The 14,680-nt window shown below is 35.7% G+C and overlaps 1 protein-coding gene across 8 annotated transcripts in view; it reads left to right on the forward strand.

The window, feature by feature from the left end:
• The window catches only part of DTNA (dystrobrevin, alpha), a 298,087-nt gene that overhangs the window by 63,240 nt on the left and 220,167 nt on the right, over positions 1–14,680 (forward strand). For 3 of the 8 annotated variants that reach the window (XM_004683831.2, XM_004683828.2, XM_004683836.1), the window contains exon 1: positions 9,165–9,382. The exons of the other annotated variants lie outside the window; for them this stretch is intronic. The gene's annotated coding sequence lies outside the window, so the exon portion shown is untranslated. Of the gene's footprint in view, positions 1–9,164; positions 9,383–14,680 lie in introns of those variants that run through there. 8 annotated transcript variants of the gene reach the window in all.

Here is a 14,680-nt window from a genome sequence, read left to right on the forward strand (position 1 = left end):
CCTGTTTTTTCTTTCTTAAAGATTTATTTATGCAGTAGAATTGGGGTACAAGCCAGAAGTACAGGGGTGAGAGGCAGAGTGGGGAGCAGAAAAGGCAGTTGTACACTGCTGAGGGGAGCAACAGGTGGGAAAGGAGAGGTCCACTGTGCCATGTGGGTCACCTCTCTGGCCAGGCTCAAACTTGTGTTGTAGTGGCTGCAATAGCCACATAGCACTATGCTCTAACCCAATGCACCACCAGGGAGGGCTCCGTTTTTTCTTTTAACTGAATTAACATTGCTTTACATTAGTTTGGTCTATATGTTGTTCCTTAAATGGTAGCAATTATTCATACGTTTTGAATCCTATTCTCTATGAACTAATTATAGCTTGTACATTTCAAAAGCTAAAAATGGACTTGACATTGTTTACCTTTAATAAGTTGGGCTTTAAAATTGAACAAAAATAATCTTATTTAAACTAGACTCTTTAACTGTTCTATAACTTTCTTTTTAAAAAAAAACCTTTTATTTATTTATGCATTCAGAACTGGGGTACAGACCAGAGGAGCAGGGGTGGTGAGAGGATTCACCAGAGATAGAGTGGGAGTAGAACAAGTAGACTGACGAAGTGCACTGCTGAGGGGAGCAGCAGGCGGGTCAGGAGAGGTTTGCCATGCCATGTGGGTCACCTCCAGGGCCTGGGATCAAATTCGCACTGAAACAGTTGCAGCCAGCTTTCAGTGCTGTGCTCTAACCCATTGTGCCACCAGGGAGGGCCCAGTTCTATAACTTTCATATTGAACATACAATATTTTGAATGTGGTCCTAAAGGGAATTTTAAAGTCTTATCTTAAAGATTTTGTATTAGATTTTTGTAAATCATAATAAGAAAAGTAGGAGAACTATTAAAATGTAGCATGTACAAAGTTTGATTATCTTATTTTATTATGTCATTCTAGAATAACTGATATATGTACATAAAGTTCAAATTTACATGAACAGGTCAATAAATAGACATAGACTTTATCTTAGGGTTTAATCATGGAATATTATAGATAATTTATTATACTATCCGCTATTTTGATGTGAAATTCAATTAAGACATAATTGTAAGGCTCTGGTGCAGCTTAGAAAAAACCAGCAATATATTTTCTACTTTCAGCATTTATATTCACAAACTACATGTATGTATCTAATTAGAATTTAATAAGCTTTTCACCTAAGAGAGAATCCTGATCTCTGTGAAGCTTTTATCCTTGCTCTACTTATAATATCATTATCAAGTTCTGCAATTTTTTTAAAGATACAATTGTATGCTATTTTCTTGCATGTTAAAATTGTACAGTGTTCTTTACATGACTATTGCTCTCTGGGTAAAAAAATGTTCTTTGAAATACTGGGATAATAAAACTATTGTTTCTAAATAAGAATAGTTTATGTAAGCTATAAATTAGAAAATGAGGCCCACTCAGCATGAATCTGCATTTTGCTTTCCATATAAATGAAGGACAATTTCTCAAAATTATTTAAAGCCAAAAAATCTAAAGTAGCTCAAATTTCATTTATCAGAAATCAAACATTTTAGACTGCCCATAATTCAGCAAACTGTAGCTTCAAACCAAACTTTACATTGTAGGATGAGTGAGTGTGTGTGTGTGTGTGAGGGTGAGTGTGTATAGTGATTTTTGTCAAGGCAACCTATCATTAGGTTTAGAGAGAATTCCATGGAAATGTAGCTGTAAGTGATGGTTATTTTATAAAGTACATTCAGTCTTATGTCAAGTAACTTTTTAGTACTTCTATTTAGGATTTATATCACCACCTCCACCCACCCCCCAAATCTCCACTTGCCACATGTCTTTATTTTGCCTCAGATTTCTTTTTCTCCTTCTCTTTTGTCCTATTTCCCTACTTCTTCTGCTAACTCTAACTTCCTTCGCACTAGTCATGAAGAGTCCCATTTATTATTATTCCTATAGGCTTTCCAAAACAGTCATCATGCATATATTCATTACTAAATAATGTTCATAACTGTCAATCAAGCCTCCTGATTGGCCTGAGAAAGTTACCTTACTATTCTGAGTCCATGTCTTCTCTAGTGCAAAACTGTGACCCTTAACATTGATTCCAGCAATAAAAAGCCACATACAATGCAATCACCTACTTGTGAAATGGCCTGGTGGGATCTGAACTCATCGGGTTTAGTTTTAAGTTTAAGAGATTAAGTCATAGTCATGAAGACACACACAAACATTAACGTATAGAAATACATGAGCATGGGAAGACAAGCACAACATAAAGGAACAGAGAAGGAGAAACTGCAGCTGTGAGAGAGGAGATAGTTAATGGACTGAATTCCATACTGAATGCTTGGGAAGGATGGAGAGTACAAGTGAAAGATTTGTTTCAGGAAGGAAGTGGAGAATTTTTCTGCCAACCCTCACACTGTGGACTCACAGTTGCTTTCATTTAGAAAAGAGATGCAACTCAAGGGGTAATAAATGTTCTCCATCCCAAGTTAGATAAGGGAGCATGAATGGTCAGACACATGCTTGGTAGTTCAGGTCCTGATAAGACTCAGGTGTGCCAACTTATGCATGCCCACACTGTACTCCAGGCATCCACAGTCAGGCATGTGTGCCTGAGCCCACGCTCTCAAGCGCCTTCTGCATTCAAGGCTGCAGGTGATAGACACAGCAGCCAGTGTCATAAAAGCCTCACCATTTCACTTACCCTACATATGGGCATTAAATGAGAGTATTCTGATTCATACATTTACTGTCAGTGATGATAATGATGATGCTGCTGATGCTGATAGTGATGATAGTAACTCTATTCAATTCTACACACACAAAGCAACTTTTCCACATTTTTTAAATATTGAAACTAATTTAATATCACCAACTATTTCACAAAAACTATATTATTATCTTCTTTCTGCAGACAATAAGCCAGTGTAGAGAGATTAAGTAATTCACTACGCAAGTTGGTAGAGGTAGAATATGAATCCAGAACCTGGCACTCCAGTGTCTGTGTCTCATAGCTTCATGTGAGTGCATGAAATCAGCTTGATATTTCTCCCCCGATCTCCCATCAGGGTCTCTTTCTCTATTGATGTTTTTTGTTGTTGTTTTTGGTCTAAGGTAGGCACAGCTTCACCCTACCACCACCATTTGGTGATAAGGAATATGGCATTCCTCCCCCCTGCCATCTAATTCTAAAATCCACAGTATGTTATTTGCCTTGCAATCAAAAGCATTGTCTTCAAGATACAAGGAAGTACTACCAGGTGGCTCATTTCTATTGGAAAAGGAAAACTCTTTACTTCTCAATAGCATGGGAAGAATTTAAGATTTTGGACTTCGTCAAATTTATGGACTTTAATTTATTAATTAAAGGGCCCCGGGAAAGTAATTTAACCTGAACTTCAGTATGCCTTAATAATTTGAATGGAAATTGCAATTCCTAAACTGAAGAATTTTAAAGGATTAAGTAGAATATGATATGTAAAACATTTTTGCTCCTAGTAGGCACTCAGTATGTATGGGCTGCTCCCCTTACTTGTTCCCACTTCACATATACAATTTGCTTTGCACCCTGCAACTCCTATTGAGCTTCTACATCCCTGCTTTCCTTTATTCCTTGAAAAGTTTCATTTAAATACTATATAGGACAGCAATAATTGCATATGAAAAGGCCCAAGTTGAAAGCTACCTACCTAACTTTACCTTAAAAAATAATAGGAACAAAATATAGGTTAGATCCTTATAATTACCACATTTTCATAACCAATCTTTCCATGTGCCTAAAATCCTCACCTTTGGATCTTACCTAAGGAATTATTTAGAGGAAATAGCAGTTGTCTATATAAGGTATATGTCAATTCATCTGGTTTAAACATGGATTCATGTTGGCATACCTTATATATCGTTACTATTAGTATACATAATCAGAGTAGGTGTGAAGGACAGGGGAAAAGATGATTTTTTTTTTTAATGAATAAAATCACGTGAGTCTTAACTATAGTCAAACTGTAGAAAAACATTTTGAGATACAGAGCCTTAATGTGTTTAGTTGCTGCATTACTCATGATAGAAGACCTGTTTTTCATAATATTATGATGTTCTGGTTAATCAAATCATAATGATACTAAAATAGTACCATAATAAGGAAATTATTCTTTCCTATAAGTATCTAACTTTTCTATAGGTATCAGCCGTGGCTGATATTTCTATCTGATGGAATATTTCTCCTCTTTCTAAACTCTTTCCTCCCTGAACAGTTAATTTCCTGTGGGATAAAGCTCAATTAGCTTATTGTTAAGCTTTTGAACCTTACTTTCAATCTTTGCATTTTCTGATTCAAATGATGTACTCTTGCTTTGGAGAGTTTTGGTATAAAATGTAAGCTCTTTTATCTTCTCTAGCTAATTTGGTACATATTTTATTAATTTTTTCAAAGGTTTTTAAGGAGATATTTGCCTGATGGCGTACACGTGTCATCACACTGAGATGATGTTCATTTTACATACAATTCTTAGCCCAAGAACTGTATATACACACCCATTGCAGGAACTGATACAGAAAATGAAAGGCAAATAGAGAAAAGTGACCAAAGAAGTTTATTTAGTCAAGGGTGAAAATAATTTCTTACCAAAGTGAACCCATTACCAATTTTAGTAATCACAAAAACATGCCGAAAAAAGCACCAAGTCTTCAAAAATGTTAATGTAACCAAATAGTGATTTGAAACCCATGTCAATATCATGAAATATCCAAAAGACAAATGAGACACTACCACATCTTGAAAAGGATTATCTTATGACTTCCATAAGAAGAAATTAAAAAAAAAAACTCACAGTCAATGTCCTAGGTTCAGACAGTCCAAACCTCCCCTTCAGACCTTCTCTTCTCAAAGTCCACCTCATCAGAGTAGCTGCTCCCCTAGTCTGGTTTATTCTGTCCCCCAATTCTAGTGTATCAGATTATATTACCTACCATCCCCTACCCTTGTTCTCACCACATTCTTAAGATTATTATTTTACTTAGTTCTTTTCCTCCCTGACTTTTCTTAAAATCAACAAGACTCCTTAAGTTTCATGGGTGTCTTTTCCCACATTGGAGATTCCCCTCTTCCACTACCCTCACAACTACTCACAACTACCTTCCTTACAACAGAGAAGGGAAAGAAAAATGCTTCATGAGAAACAGTATTCTTGTGGGTGCTACAGGGTATTTAATCAAGGTAAAATAACTTCATTACAGAAATTGTACAAAGTAGATTAAAATTTTTTAAGACCCCACAAATCATTGTGATAATGTGCCTACTAGCCTTTTTATTTCTTCCTACTGCTCACAGATGTTCTAACTTTGTTGAAATCATAGTACATAACATGCATATGCTATAAGTTTTGACCTAAACAAAGGCCCATGTTTTTCTGTGTTCATCAGAATTATCATTGATCCTCATTTTCTCTGAGTGACTATTTCATCCAAACTTTAAAGTGATTGGAATTTAATAAGATTATACATAGCATGCTGCTGTTTTCAATCTCATCCGTATCTGTAATGAAAAGCCTTTTTTTCTCTTTTCTTTCACAATGTCCACTGGAATTATTTTTCAAACAACTACTGTTTGGACATATTAATATTTTTCCTTTAATTACTGTCCTTCTGCCCCAAAACCCTCATTTTTGTGTAGTATCTTTGACTGTTCAGGCTATTATAGCATAATATCATAGAATGAGTGCCTGATAAACAAGGGAAATTTATTTCTTATAGTCTGGAGGATGGGAATTTAAAAATCAAGGAACCACACTCAGATTCTGGTTAAGCACCAAGCTGATGGTTCATACGTCGCCATCTTTTCACTTTGTCTGCACATGGTATCTGGGTTACAGGAGCCTTGTGGAGCATCTTTTATAAAAGTACAATGCCATCGATGAGGGTTCCACCCTCATGACCTCATCACCTAAGGCTTCCTCCTCCTAATACCATCACATTAGATATATGAATTTTGTGATACAATTATCTGGTCTACAGAAAATAGTATAAATTAAAAAAATAAATATATAAGTGCCAAAAAATCATATGAATTTAGATATTTGCTGCTAGGTATAATATGGCATATAGTTGCTAAGGTGAGAATTACATACCTGAAACCTATATAGTTTATCTCAATAAGGTAAACCCAATATAGTTTAATTTCTTATATAAGACACTAAAAGTTTAGAATGTGAGTTGTTTTTATTACCCACATTAAACATGTAAAAATCATCTGCAAAATCATCACTCTGAGAATACTACTTCTGACAACATCTTAAGAAACAATCAACTAGGGGTGGGAGGAAGGTTGCTTTTGAAGTCTAAATTCTTCATATACATATATGTCTTGTAGAAAAGTCTTGAAGCTAAAACTGTATGAAAATCTTGTTCACCCCTGCAAGGAGCATGCTACCAGCAAACCATCCACAGAACTGTGCTAACATAGTCTATTTCTGGAGAATGGAACAGAGATTAACTGTTCATGATTAAATCATGGGTGTTTGATTTGCCTGTTACATGGCCAGTTTTCCTTGGAAGCAAGCCCTGGAATCTATTTTTCTGATCAAATCCTAACTCCTATGTTAGTGCTTATGAAAAACAAAAATAACATTTACTCATGATAAAGACTGAATTCTAGCCATTATAAGTCTTATCAATTGCCTCATGAAATGTGCTGTGGGGGAAGAAAAAACTCCCATTGTTCTCACTCAACCTTGGGTTTGAACTAATTATGTACCTGAAATCATTATTGCTGCCACAAAATTTGCAGACCATTTGTGAATTCACATGACTGACATGGATAAAAATATAATTGGAGATAAATATGAGGTCCTAAAGAGATGGATGTATGATGGATGTATATTGAGCTATAAGGAATGGCCAGAAACAAACTATTTAATAAAAACAATTCTTATGGTTTACTAATTAGTGTGAAAAACTCAACATTTCATTTTTTCTCTATTTTTCTTAGAAGCTAGAAAGATCAACAGAAATGATCTTAACATTTACCATGTTTGTATTTAAAGTCACTCACTTACAAAGACACAAAGTTTACTTGGTTTTTTATTATTCTGGTTTCAGTATAGGTCTCAATATAAAAAATAAATAATAGCACTTTTCTCCAAAAAAAAAAAAAACCTGAAGACAAAGCAAAATATGTTTATCTAAAATAAAGGTGGGCCAACATATAACCATTTTCCATAGATTAAAATGTATACTCCTACAAGCAGATCTTCAGTTTCAACAAATACTTTCTGAGAGTCACTTATGCACTACTGCCCACATAAAGAGACAATAAATGAATAGTGGGTTGGATATGAACCAGATGAGCCTGCTGCCAACTCTGTCCACTCTTCCTGGTCACATGTGTTTGACATCACCCTCTAGCCTTGGGGAGCAATGTTTTGATAGAGCAAAGTAGAAACACAGGGGCAGGGATGGGTGCTCTCTGAGGGGTAATTTATTTCCATTCCTCTGAAATCATTATTGCAGATAGCCTGAAATTTCCCTAAACCAATCAACTTTGGAAATAAATCTTTCCTCCTTCTATTATTTTTATTTTTTTTACTTATTAACTTTTAACATGTAGTTACAGGTTAAGGAGTGAGCAAATTGGGGGTTACCAATCTTTGTGGCACTTCACTGAAATAAATGCATAGTAGGATGCCATTTAATCAAGATTTTATTCATTGTTCCTTAAGTTGGCCTGTTTCAGATGTATTAAAAGACTACCTGGTATTGAAGGTTTAGAGCTGACTACTAACAAAAAATAAAGCTTTGTTTTTGGAGTCAACCCTTTGTTGTTGAATATTTTTGAGATGTGTGTACAAGTTGCAGGGAGCAGCTGTGGCCACACAGCTCTGCACTCAGCCAGCTGACAGTTGGCCAGAGTTGGCAGCCATAGCCAGTTGAAATTTGGAAAGCCCAAAATTCTTGGAGTTATGATTTGTTTGATTGCTGAAATGATAAATCATTTGTCAAGCCTTTCAAGAAGTTTTCTAGCCCATAAAGTTGCATCAAATAAATTCACTATTTTGAACAAGAGGTCATTTATTTTTAGCAGCAGAAATTTTGACCCCAGCGACCTCTAAATAAATATTAAACACAAGTTTATTTCATAATTTAAAGGAACTTGACATTACTCATCCTTCACAGACCCTATTTTTTCTTATTTCCATTCACACACTTTTCTTCATTCAGACATCGGTGTGCCTGTGGATATGTCCAATAGGCACCTGTAATTTCTTTCCTAGTCCTATAAAAAGGTTTGATAGGAACAAAGAAGTGTTTTTTTGCAACCTCTCCTGCTATCAACAATATAAAATATAGGACCACCAAAATCAGCTTTTCCTGTGAGCAAAGCATTATTGCACAGAATAGCCACAGACTGCACAGGGGCCCTCCATGGTGCTGTCATCATGCAGCCTGCTTCTTCCTCCAGAGCTTCCCGACTCATTTACTAATAAGGAAATCAATTTTTATTTTTACAGCTTAATATCTTTGTAGGAAATTTGAGGGTGTTGTCTTTTTTTTTTTAATTGAGGAAACATTGATATGGTTTATAAGATGAACTTTTAACAAGAGATCTACCACTTCACATTCTTACTGCATCCATAATCATTTGGGTAAAAGTACTGTCCTACAAGAAAAAGATGTGTCATGCCCCCAAATACTGTTCCAATCTTGTTAGTGTCAAGAAAAATATCCAGGAAACTTAAGTGTTCATATTATATATACCTGAGAGGTTTTTCATACTGAGTAACAGAAGAAAACTTGAGCAGCCTTGCTTTCTGCTTCCAGGAATGCCAATCAGAGAACATTCTTTTTCAGGCAGCCAAGTTTGGAAGTCAGTTGGTTTCTGGCAGTAAGTAGGGGGAAGGGATGTCAGAGGGAAAGCACAGTGAGTCCTCCCGCTGCTCTTCAGTTCCCAAGTGTTTCCGTAATAGCCATCAATGAAAGCATCTCCTTTTACCCACGCAGAGACAGGTAAAAAGACAGCTGAGTAAATCAGCATTAGACATAACAGCGGAAGCTCAGTCAGAGAGAGGAGGGAGAGAGGGAGGGCACTTGAGAGCCTGCCATTGGTGAGCTTACCAAAGGCATCTGCCAGTGGGACTTCGATGGAATGTGAAACCAAATCATTTTCAAGTTAAAGATAGACACAGTATACACCAGATCCAGAAGCTGGCTTTTAAACTCATCTCTCCCTAGAATTTCAGAGAGTTGTTATGATCTCTGTTATAATTAACCATTTGGTTAAAGTTTGTTCTTCAAGAGAATATGCTAAGAATTCATATATGTTCTGGATGTACTGGAATTAAAAGGATTTAAGAGAGATCATGGTGTACCTACTCTAGGGTAAGTGAAAGATTGGCTTTAAACGTATTGCTTCTCTGGAAAAGTTAATGTTGAATTTTTCTTGTTTGTGTGTGTGACTGAAAAAAATGATAATGAAGATTGATCAGCATGGCAATTTTTTAACTTTGAGATATTTGGCATTTTACATTTTGTGCAGCAAAGAGTATTTCAGCTTTGTTTTGATATTTCCATTACATGACCGTAACTACAGATTCACTTATTTTTCCTCTATTCACTCCACCCTTAAACACTCAGAGTACTGAATGACTTTGTCAGTCATTGCATGTCACAACACTGACTGAATGTTTCTTATTGTGTCCATGATGCCATTTGATGAAACTGTGACATTGTGATTTGGAGTTATTTCCCTGTCGAACTTTAAAAATGAAAAAGAAAAGGGGAAAAGAGGTGATCTAAAAGTCTAAGAGGAGATTTTGGATGTTCTAGTTTCATTTTTACATTAGAAGAAATAGTTTTATTGAAGAGAAAGGCATATTAATAGAAGTTACTTTTTTGGTGTTCCCTCATTAATTCTAAGCAGGTTCTCCTTCTCCAAAAAAGCTGATATTTGCGAAGTGAATAGAGGCTTTCTGATTATATGAAGCTTGAAAATGGAAGATGGACAGGTTAAGTTGTCCAATTTGCTGTGGCCTTATGCTTTTTTAAGGATTTCAAAACTTTTTTCTCTACAAGAATGACAAACTTTAGTTCTCTTCATGTTTTGACCATGTATAGGTTTTGTTTTTTGTTTTGTCAAATGACCTCTCGGCTCTGCTCTTAGAGACAGCTTTTCCAAACTTGCACAGCATTCCTTCTGAGTAAATACTGTCCATAATAGTCACAGAGTACATGGTGTGAATTGGAAATTCTACTTTATATGGGGAAAATAAATCTGCTGGTGTTCTTATTACAGAGTGGGGTGCAGAGCAGTTAACTGTAACTGGCCAGTTGCTGCTCTGTCAAATAGACTAGATGCTAATGAATAAGTTGGGTAAACTAGATACAAACAACAAATGACATAATATGGATCTTTTACTCAACTTTGTTAAGACAGGTAATATAATGTTACCCTTCCAAAATAAAAACTAGGCATTCCCTTGGATTTGTCACTTGACTTTAAGCTGCCAAATTATGTAGCAAGACCTAACAAATGTGACACTGGCAGAGCTCAGTTCTGATGTGTCCTCCTTCCTTACCCAGCCTCCCGCCCCTTAAGTTTTGCTGCTCTTTTTGGACTCCCACTGAGTATCATTGCTCAGTTTACTCCTTTTCCTATAGTCAAGACCTAACCTCAAGAAAGAATCTGAATATAGATTATTTTAAAGTCAATGCTATCAATCCATCAGAAATACTTGTATTGTAACATAAATAACTACTTTCCCAAAAGTTTAGGAAATTTTGTTACATCAGTTACCCTTCTTTAATACTTTATAATGAACCCATTAGATTCTAAGAGCTATAGTTAATATTCATTTCTCCACAAGTGGTTGATGTCTTTGTAAATGTTCGTGGTGGTCCTGGATGCCTGTTTTCTTTGCTGTGGCCAGCTATGTCCTCAATTTTTGACAATAAAAGTGAGCCAAAAAAATCATAAGTATTGCCAGGAAATCTGTGAGTGCAAACATGTGTACATAACACAAACACCTACATATTAGCTTAACTTGCACATAAAGAGTTTATTTCTGGTAGAATTTAAAATAAGATAAAATTATATTTTACTAGGCTTACCAATGTGGGGTTTTTGTTTTTGTTTGTTATTTGTCAAAAGAAAAAGCAGGGGAAAAAAGGATACAAAACATTTAATTCTAAAATGTGAGAATTTTAAACTCTGAAGTCAATGGAACTGACAAAAAGGGATAGTTATAATTTCTGCTATTGTAATGTTATAATATAATGTTATAGTTTCTGCTATTATAATGTCATTCATAGTTTCTAGTTCCTGCTAAATCTATCAAGTTTGGATTTTACTTCTTTGGATATAGTAAGTAGAGTTGTCTTATAATACAAGTCAGCTAATTCCAATATCGCCACTGTTACAGGGGTTGTTTCTATTGGACTAATACTGTTCTAGCCACTATTCATTCATGCCTTATTTTCTTCACTATGTGGATATCTGTGACTGTCAGAAATTTATTTTAAAAATGATCTTTATGAGGCCCTCCCTGGTGGCGCAGCGGGTTAAAGCACAGCACTGAGAAGCTAAAGCCACTTCCGCATGAGTTCAATTCCCGCCTGCCCCGGAGGAGACCACATGGCGTGGCAGACCTCTCCTGGCCCGCCCGCTGCTCCCCTCAGCAGTGTACTTCGTCAATCTGCCTGTTCTGCTCCCCACTCTGTCTCTGGTGAAGTCTCTCGCCGTCCCTGCACCTCTGGCCTGTACCCCAGTCTGTATGCATAAATAAATAAATCTTAAAAAAAAAAAATAATGATCTTTATGAATAACTTGAGACCTCGTGATGATGCTATTTTCCTCCAGCAAAAATCACAGAGATCTTTGTGAGGAATGTAGCTAGGGTTCATTTCTACCCTGAAAGAAGATACAGTCTTTCAAGATCCCAACTTAAAATTGGGTTAATTAGTGTCCCCAGCAGACAGTGGCTTCTAAATTACCCACGAAGTCCAGAAAAGCTGCCCAAGTACAGCTGGCTTTTCTTGATATATCCAAATCTGAGCTAATCTCTCAGGAGTTCTGCTCTTCTCTTTCATTTCCTTACACTAACTCCTCAGCATATCACCTAACTTTTCTACTTCAGTGTTGTGTCAGACCAAATTATCTCATTTCTTTTACCAGAAATGAAAATTCACTCTTCTACTTTGATAGCCTTTTTTTTCTCCATTACACGCTTCATTCTAGAGAAGATATCAGACATTCTACTATATCCTCGAAGAAGTTACTAAGAAACAACTAAATCAAAATCATCTCATTGCATACAACCTGAATCTGAACCATCAGAAAACTGGATTGTTACCATATTGGAGCGTGGTGCCAGAAGGAAAGCAACCGAGGGATTATGTGATATGACACTGTGACCATAAAATTAGAAATTAACTAAAAATCTTAGTATTTTTAAGCTCTTACAGTGAAATGTTAACTTCATTTTGCTATGCTTAAAGAAACTACATTTATTAATTAAAAATTTAACATAGTTGGAAATAGGTTCAGAAAATATAGCTTACTCTAAGGATGTTTAATTCTATAGTGTTCAGATCACAAATTTTTCATACAATGTATGGGATGCTTTTGATATCCCAACACTTGAGTTTTAGAAAAATAAGGAATTTGATTTGTAGTTTTTCTCAGCAAGGACTCTCCTAACTTCACAAAGAAAAGGCCCTAGTGTGAATACATCAACATATATATGTGTGTGTGTGTGTACACACACACACACACACATACATATAGAGAATATATATTTGAATCTAATCAAGTTCTCAGTCAGTATTTTTTAAAGATTTTATTTTTGTGTTGAAGAAATGAGAAGAGGCCAGATATGCAGAGGGTGAAAGGCTTCACTAGAGACAGAATGGGGAGCAAAACAGGCATATTGACTGAAATACACTGCTGAGGGGAGCAGTGAGTGAGACAGGAGAGGTCTGCTGAGCCATGTGTGAGTCAGCTCCCTGGCCAGGGGCCAAACTCATGATGTAGCCTTGATAAAGACTTAATCCCTAGACCATGGTGGGGAAGGAGGGGAATTCAGTTAATATTAAATGAGAATTTAGAGTCCTCCTTCATAAAATATGATATTGACCTTTTATTTTTAGCCTCGATAAAAGAAAATTAAGACTAGTTCTTAAAAGCTGCTGACATTATAGCATAGCTTCCAATTAGCTGAGCTCATTTACCTTATTAATTCAATGCGTCTCTATTAAGCTCTGATATTGTATCTTCTCTGTGCTAGACAATAAAATGTTTTACTTAGTCCACTTTTTAGGACACCGACACTGGAGTGTGTAATGTTAAAAAAGGAATCAATGAACAAATCCCCTCATATTACTCTTTCATATATGTTCTTTATTTGTGCTAATTTCAAAACTTATAGTCATTTTGCCTATCCTCGATAACTATAGTCTTTTTTTCCTCAGGAGGTAAATTGGGATTAGGGTGACTTTAAGTCATAAAAGATTTCATAGTCAGCAGATACTTTTTATTATAAAATAACTTTAAAAGACCTAAAAATAGTTCAAAGAGTTAAGTAGAACATGTATTTTTATCTCATGTAAACTGATATTATCTTGTATCTTAATATAAAAGTACACTTATTTGCACAAAAAAGGTAGACTGTGCATTCTTGCAAAATAAATATGGTATAAAGATGACTGTGAGGCTCCCTGAGTCATGAAAACATTGTGAAGCATTTTAAAGAGAGCTATAAACTTATTTTTATTATTTTTTCATTTTCAGCCTCATTTTACTTTTTGAACATCATCCTCATGTAATATATACACAGATTTAAGTGCTGAAAGAAGGCATTCACTGAATTAATCATACTTCAAGAAAACAGATGCCTTTACAAATTTTATTAAAAAAATAGATTAAATGTGAAAGAAGTTTATCAAGCACTTTCTAATACTATGCCATTAACATTTGTAGAAACATATTTGCTCATGAAATGATGTAATTTTTAACTCCTCGGGGAAGAATGATGGTTACCTTCTAGCATGCCTCCAAAGTTTCATACCGCTCTGCTTGTATGGAGAATGTGTGTCCATCTTAATGCTATAAATATAGAAATGAATATATATAAAATAAAGATGCAGACACATGCTCCATATATACCATGTGAGGTTTTCTAAAGTAACAAGCCCCAAATCCCAGTGGCTTCAAAAAACCGGGATTTCCTACTCAAGCAAATCATCCATCATGAGTTGCTGAAAACACTTCTCCACATTGTTCCTTCATCCAGACAAGACCCATTTTCCTTAAATTCACATTTCCTTGGCTAAAGCACAGCATGTGGTCAAATCTTCCTTCAGTAGAGTGAAGGATACAGTCCTACCACATGCCTGGAAACAATAAGGGCTAGAATATTTACAAAGAGCTCTACGAAATTCCACACTAATGGATGATAGGAACGTCCCAGACTCCAAAGAGAACAGAGATCTAAATTTTAAGTCCTATCTGCTTGGGAATAATAATTGGTCCAGATTTGGCAACACATAGGCAGGCAACCTGTGACCTGATGATAATGTCTTTTGTCTGTTTACATCTTTGACCCTCTTCCTTTCTGACACATTTTTAGTTCTAAGTCCTTGTCCTTTTGGAGTGTCTATAACCTTTCCTGCCACATTTACAGT

The sequence above is a fragment of the Condylura cristata genome, unplaced genomic scaffold (assembly GCF_000260355.1).
Source record: "Condylura cristata isolate star-nosed mole 26May11 unplaced genomic scaffold, ConCri1.0 scaffold00016, whole genome shotgun sequence".
NCBI lineage: Eukaryota > Metazoa > Chordata > Mammalia > Eulipotyphla > Talpidae > Condylura > Condylura cristata.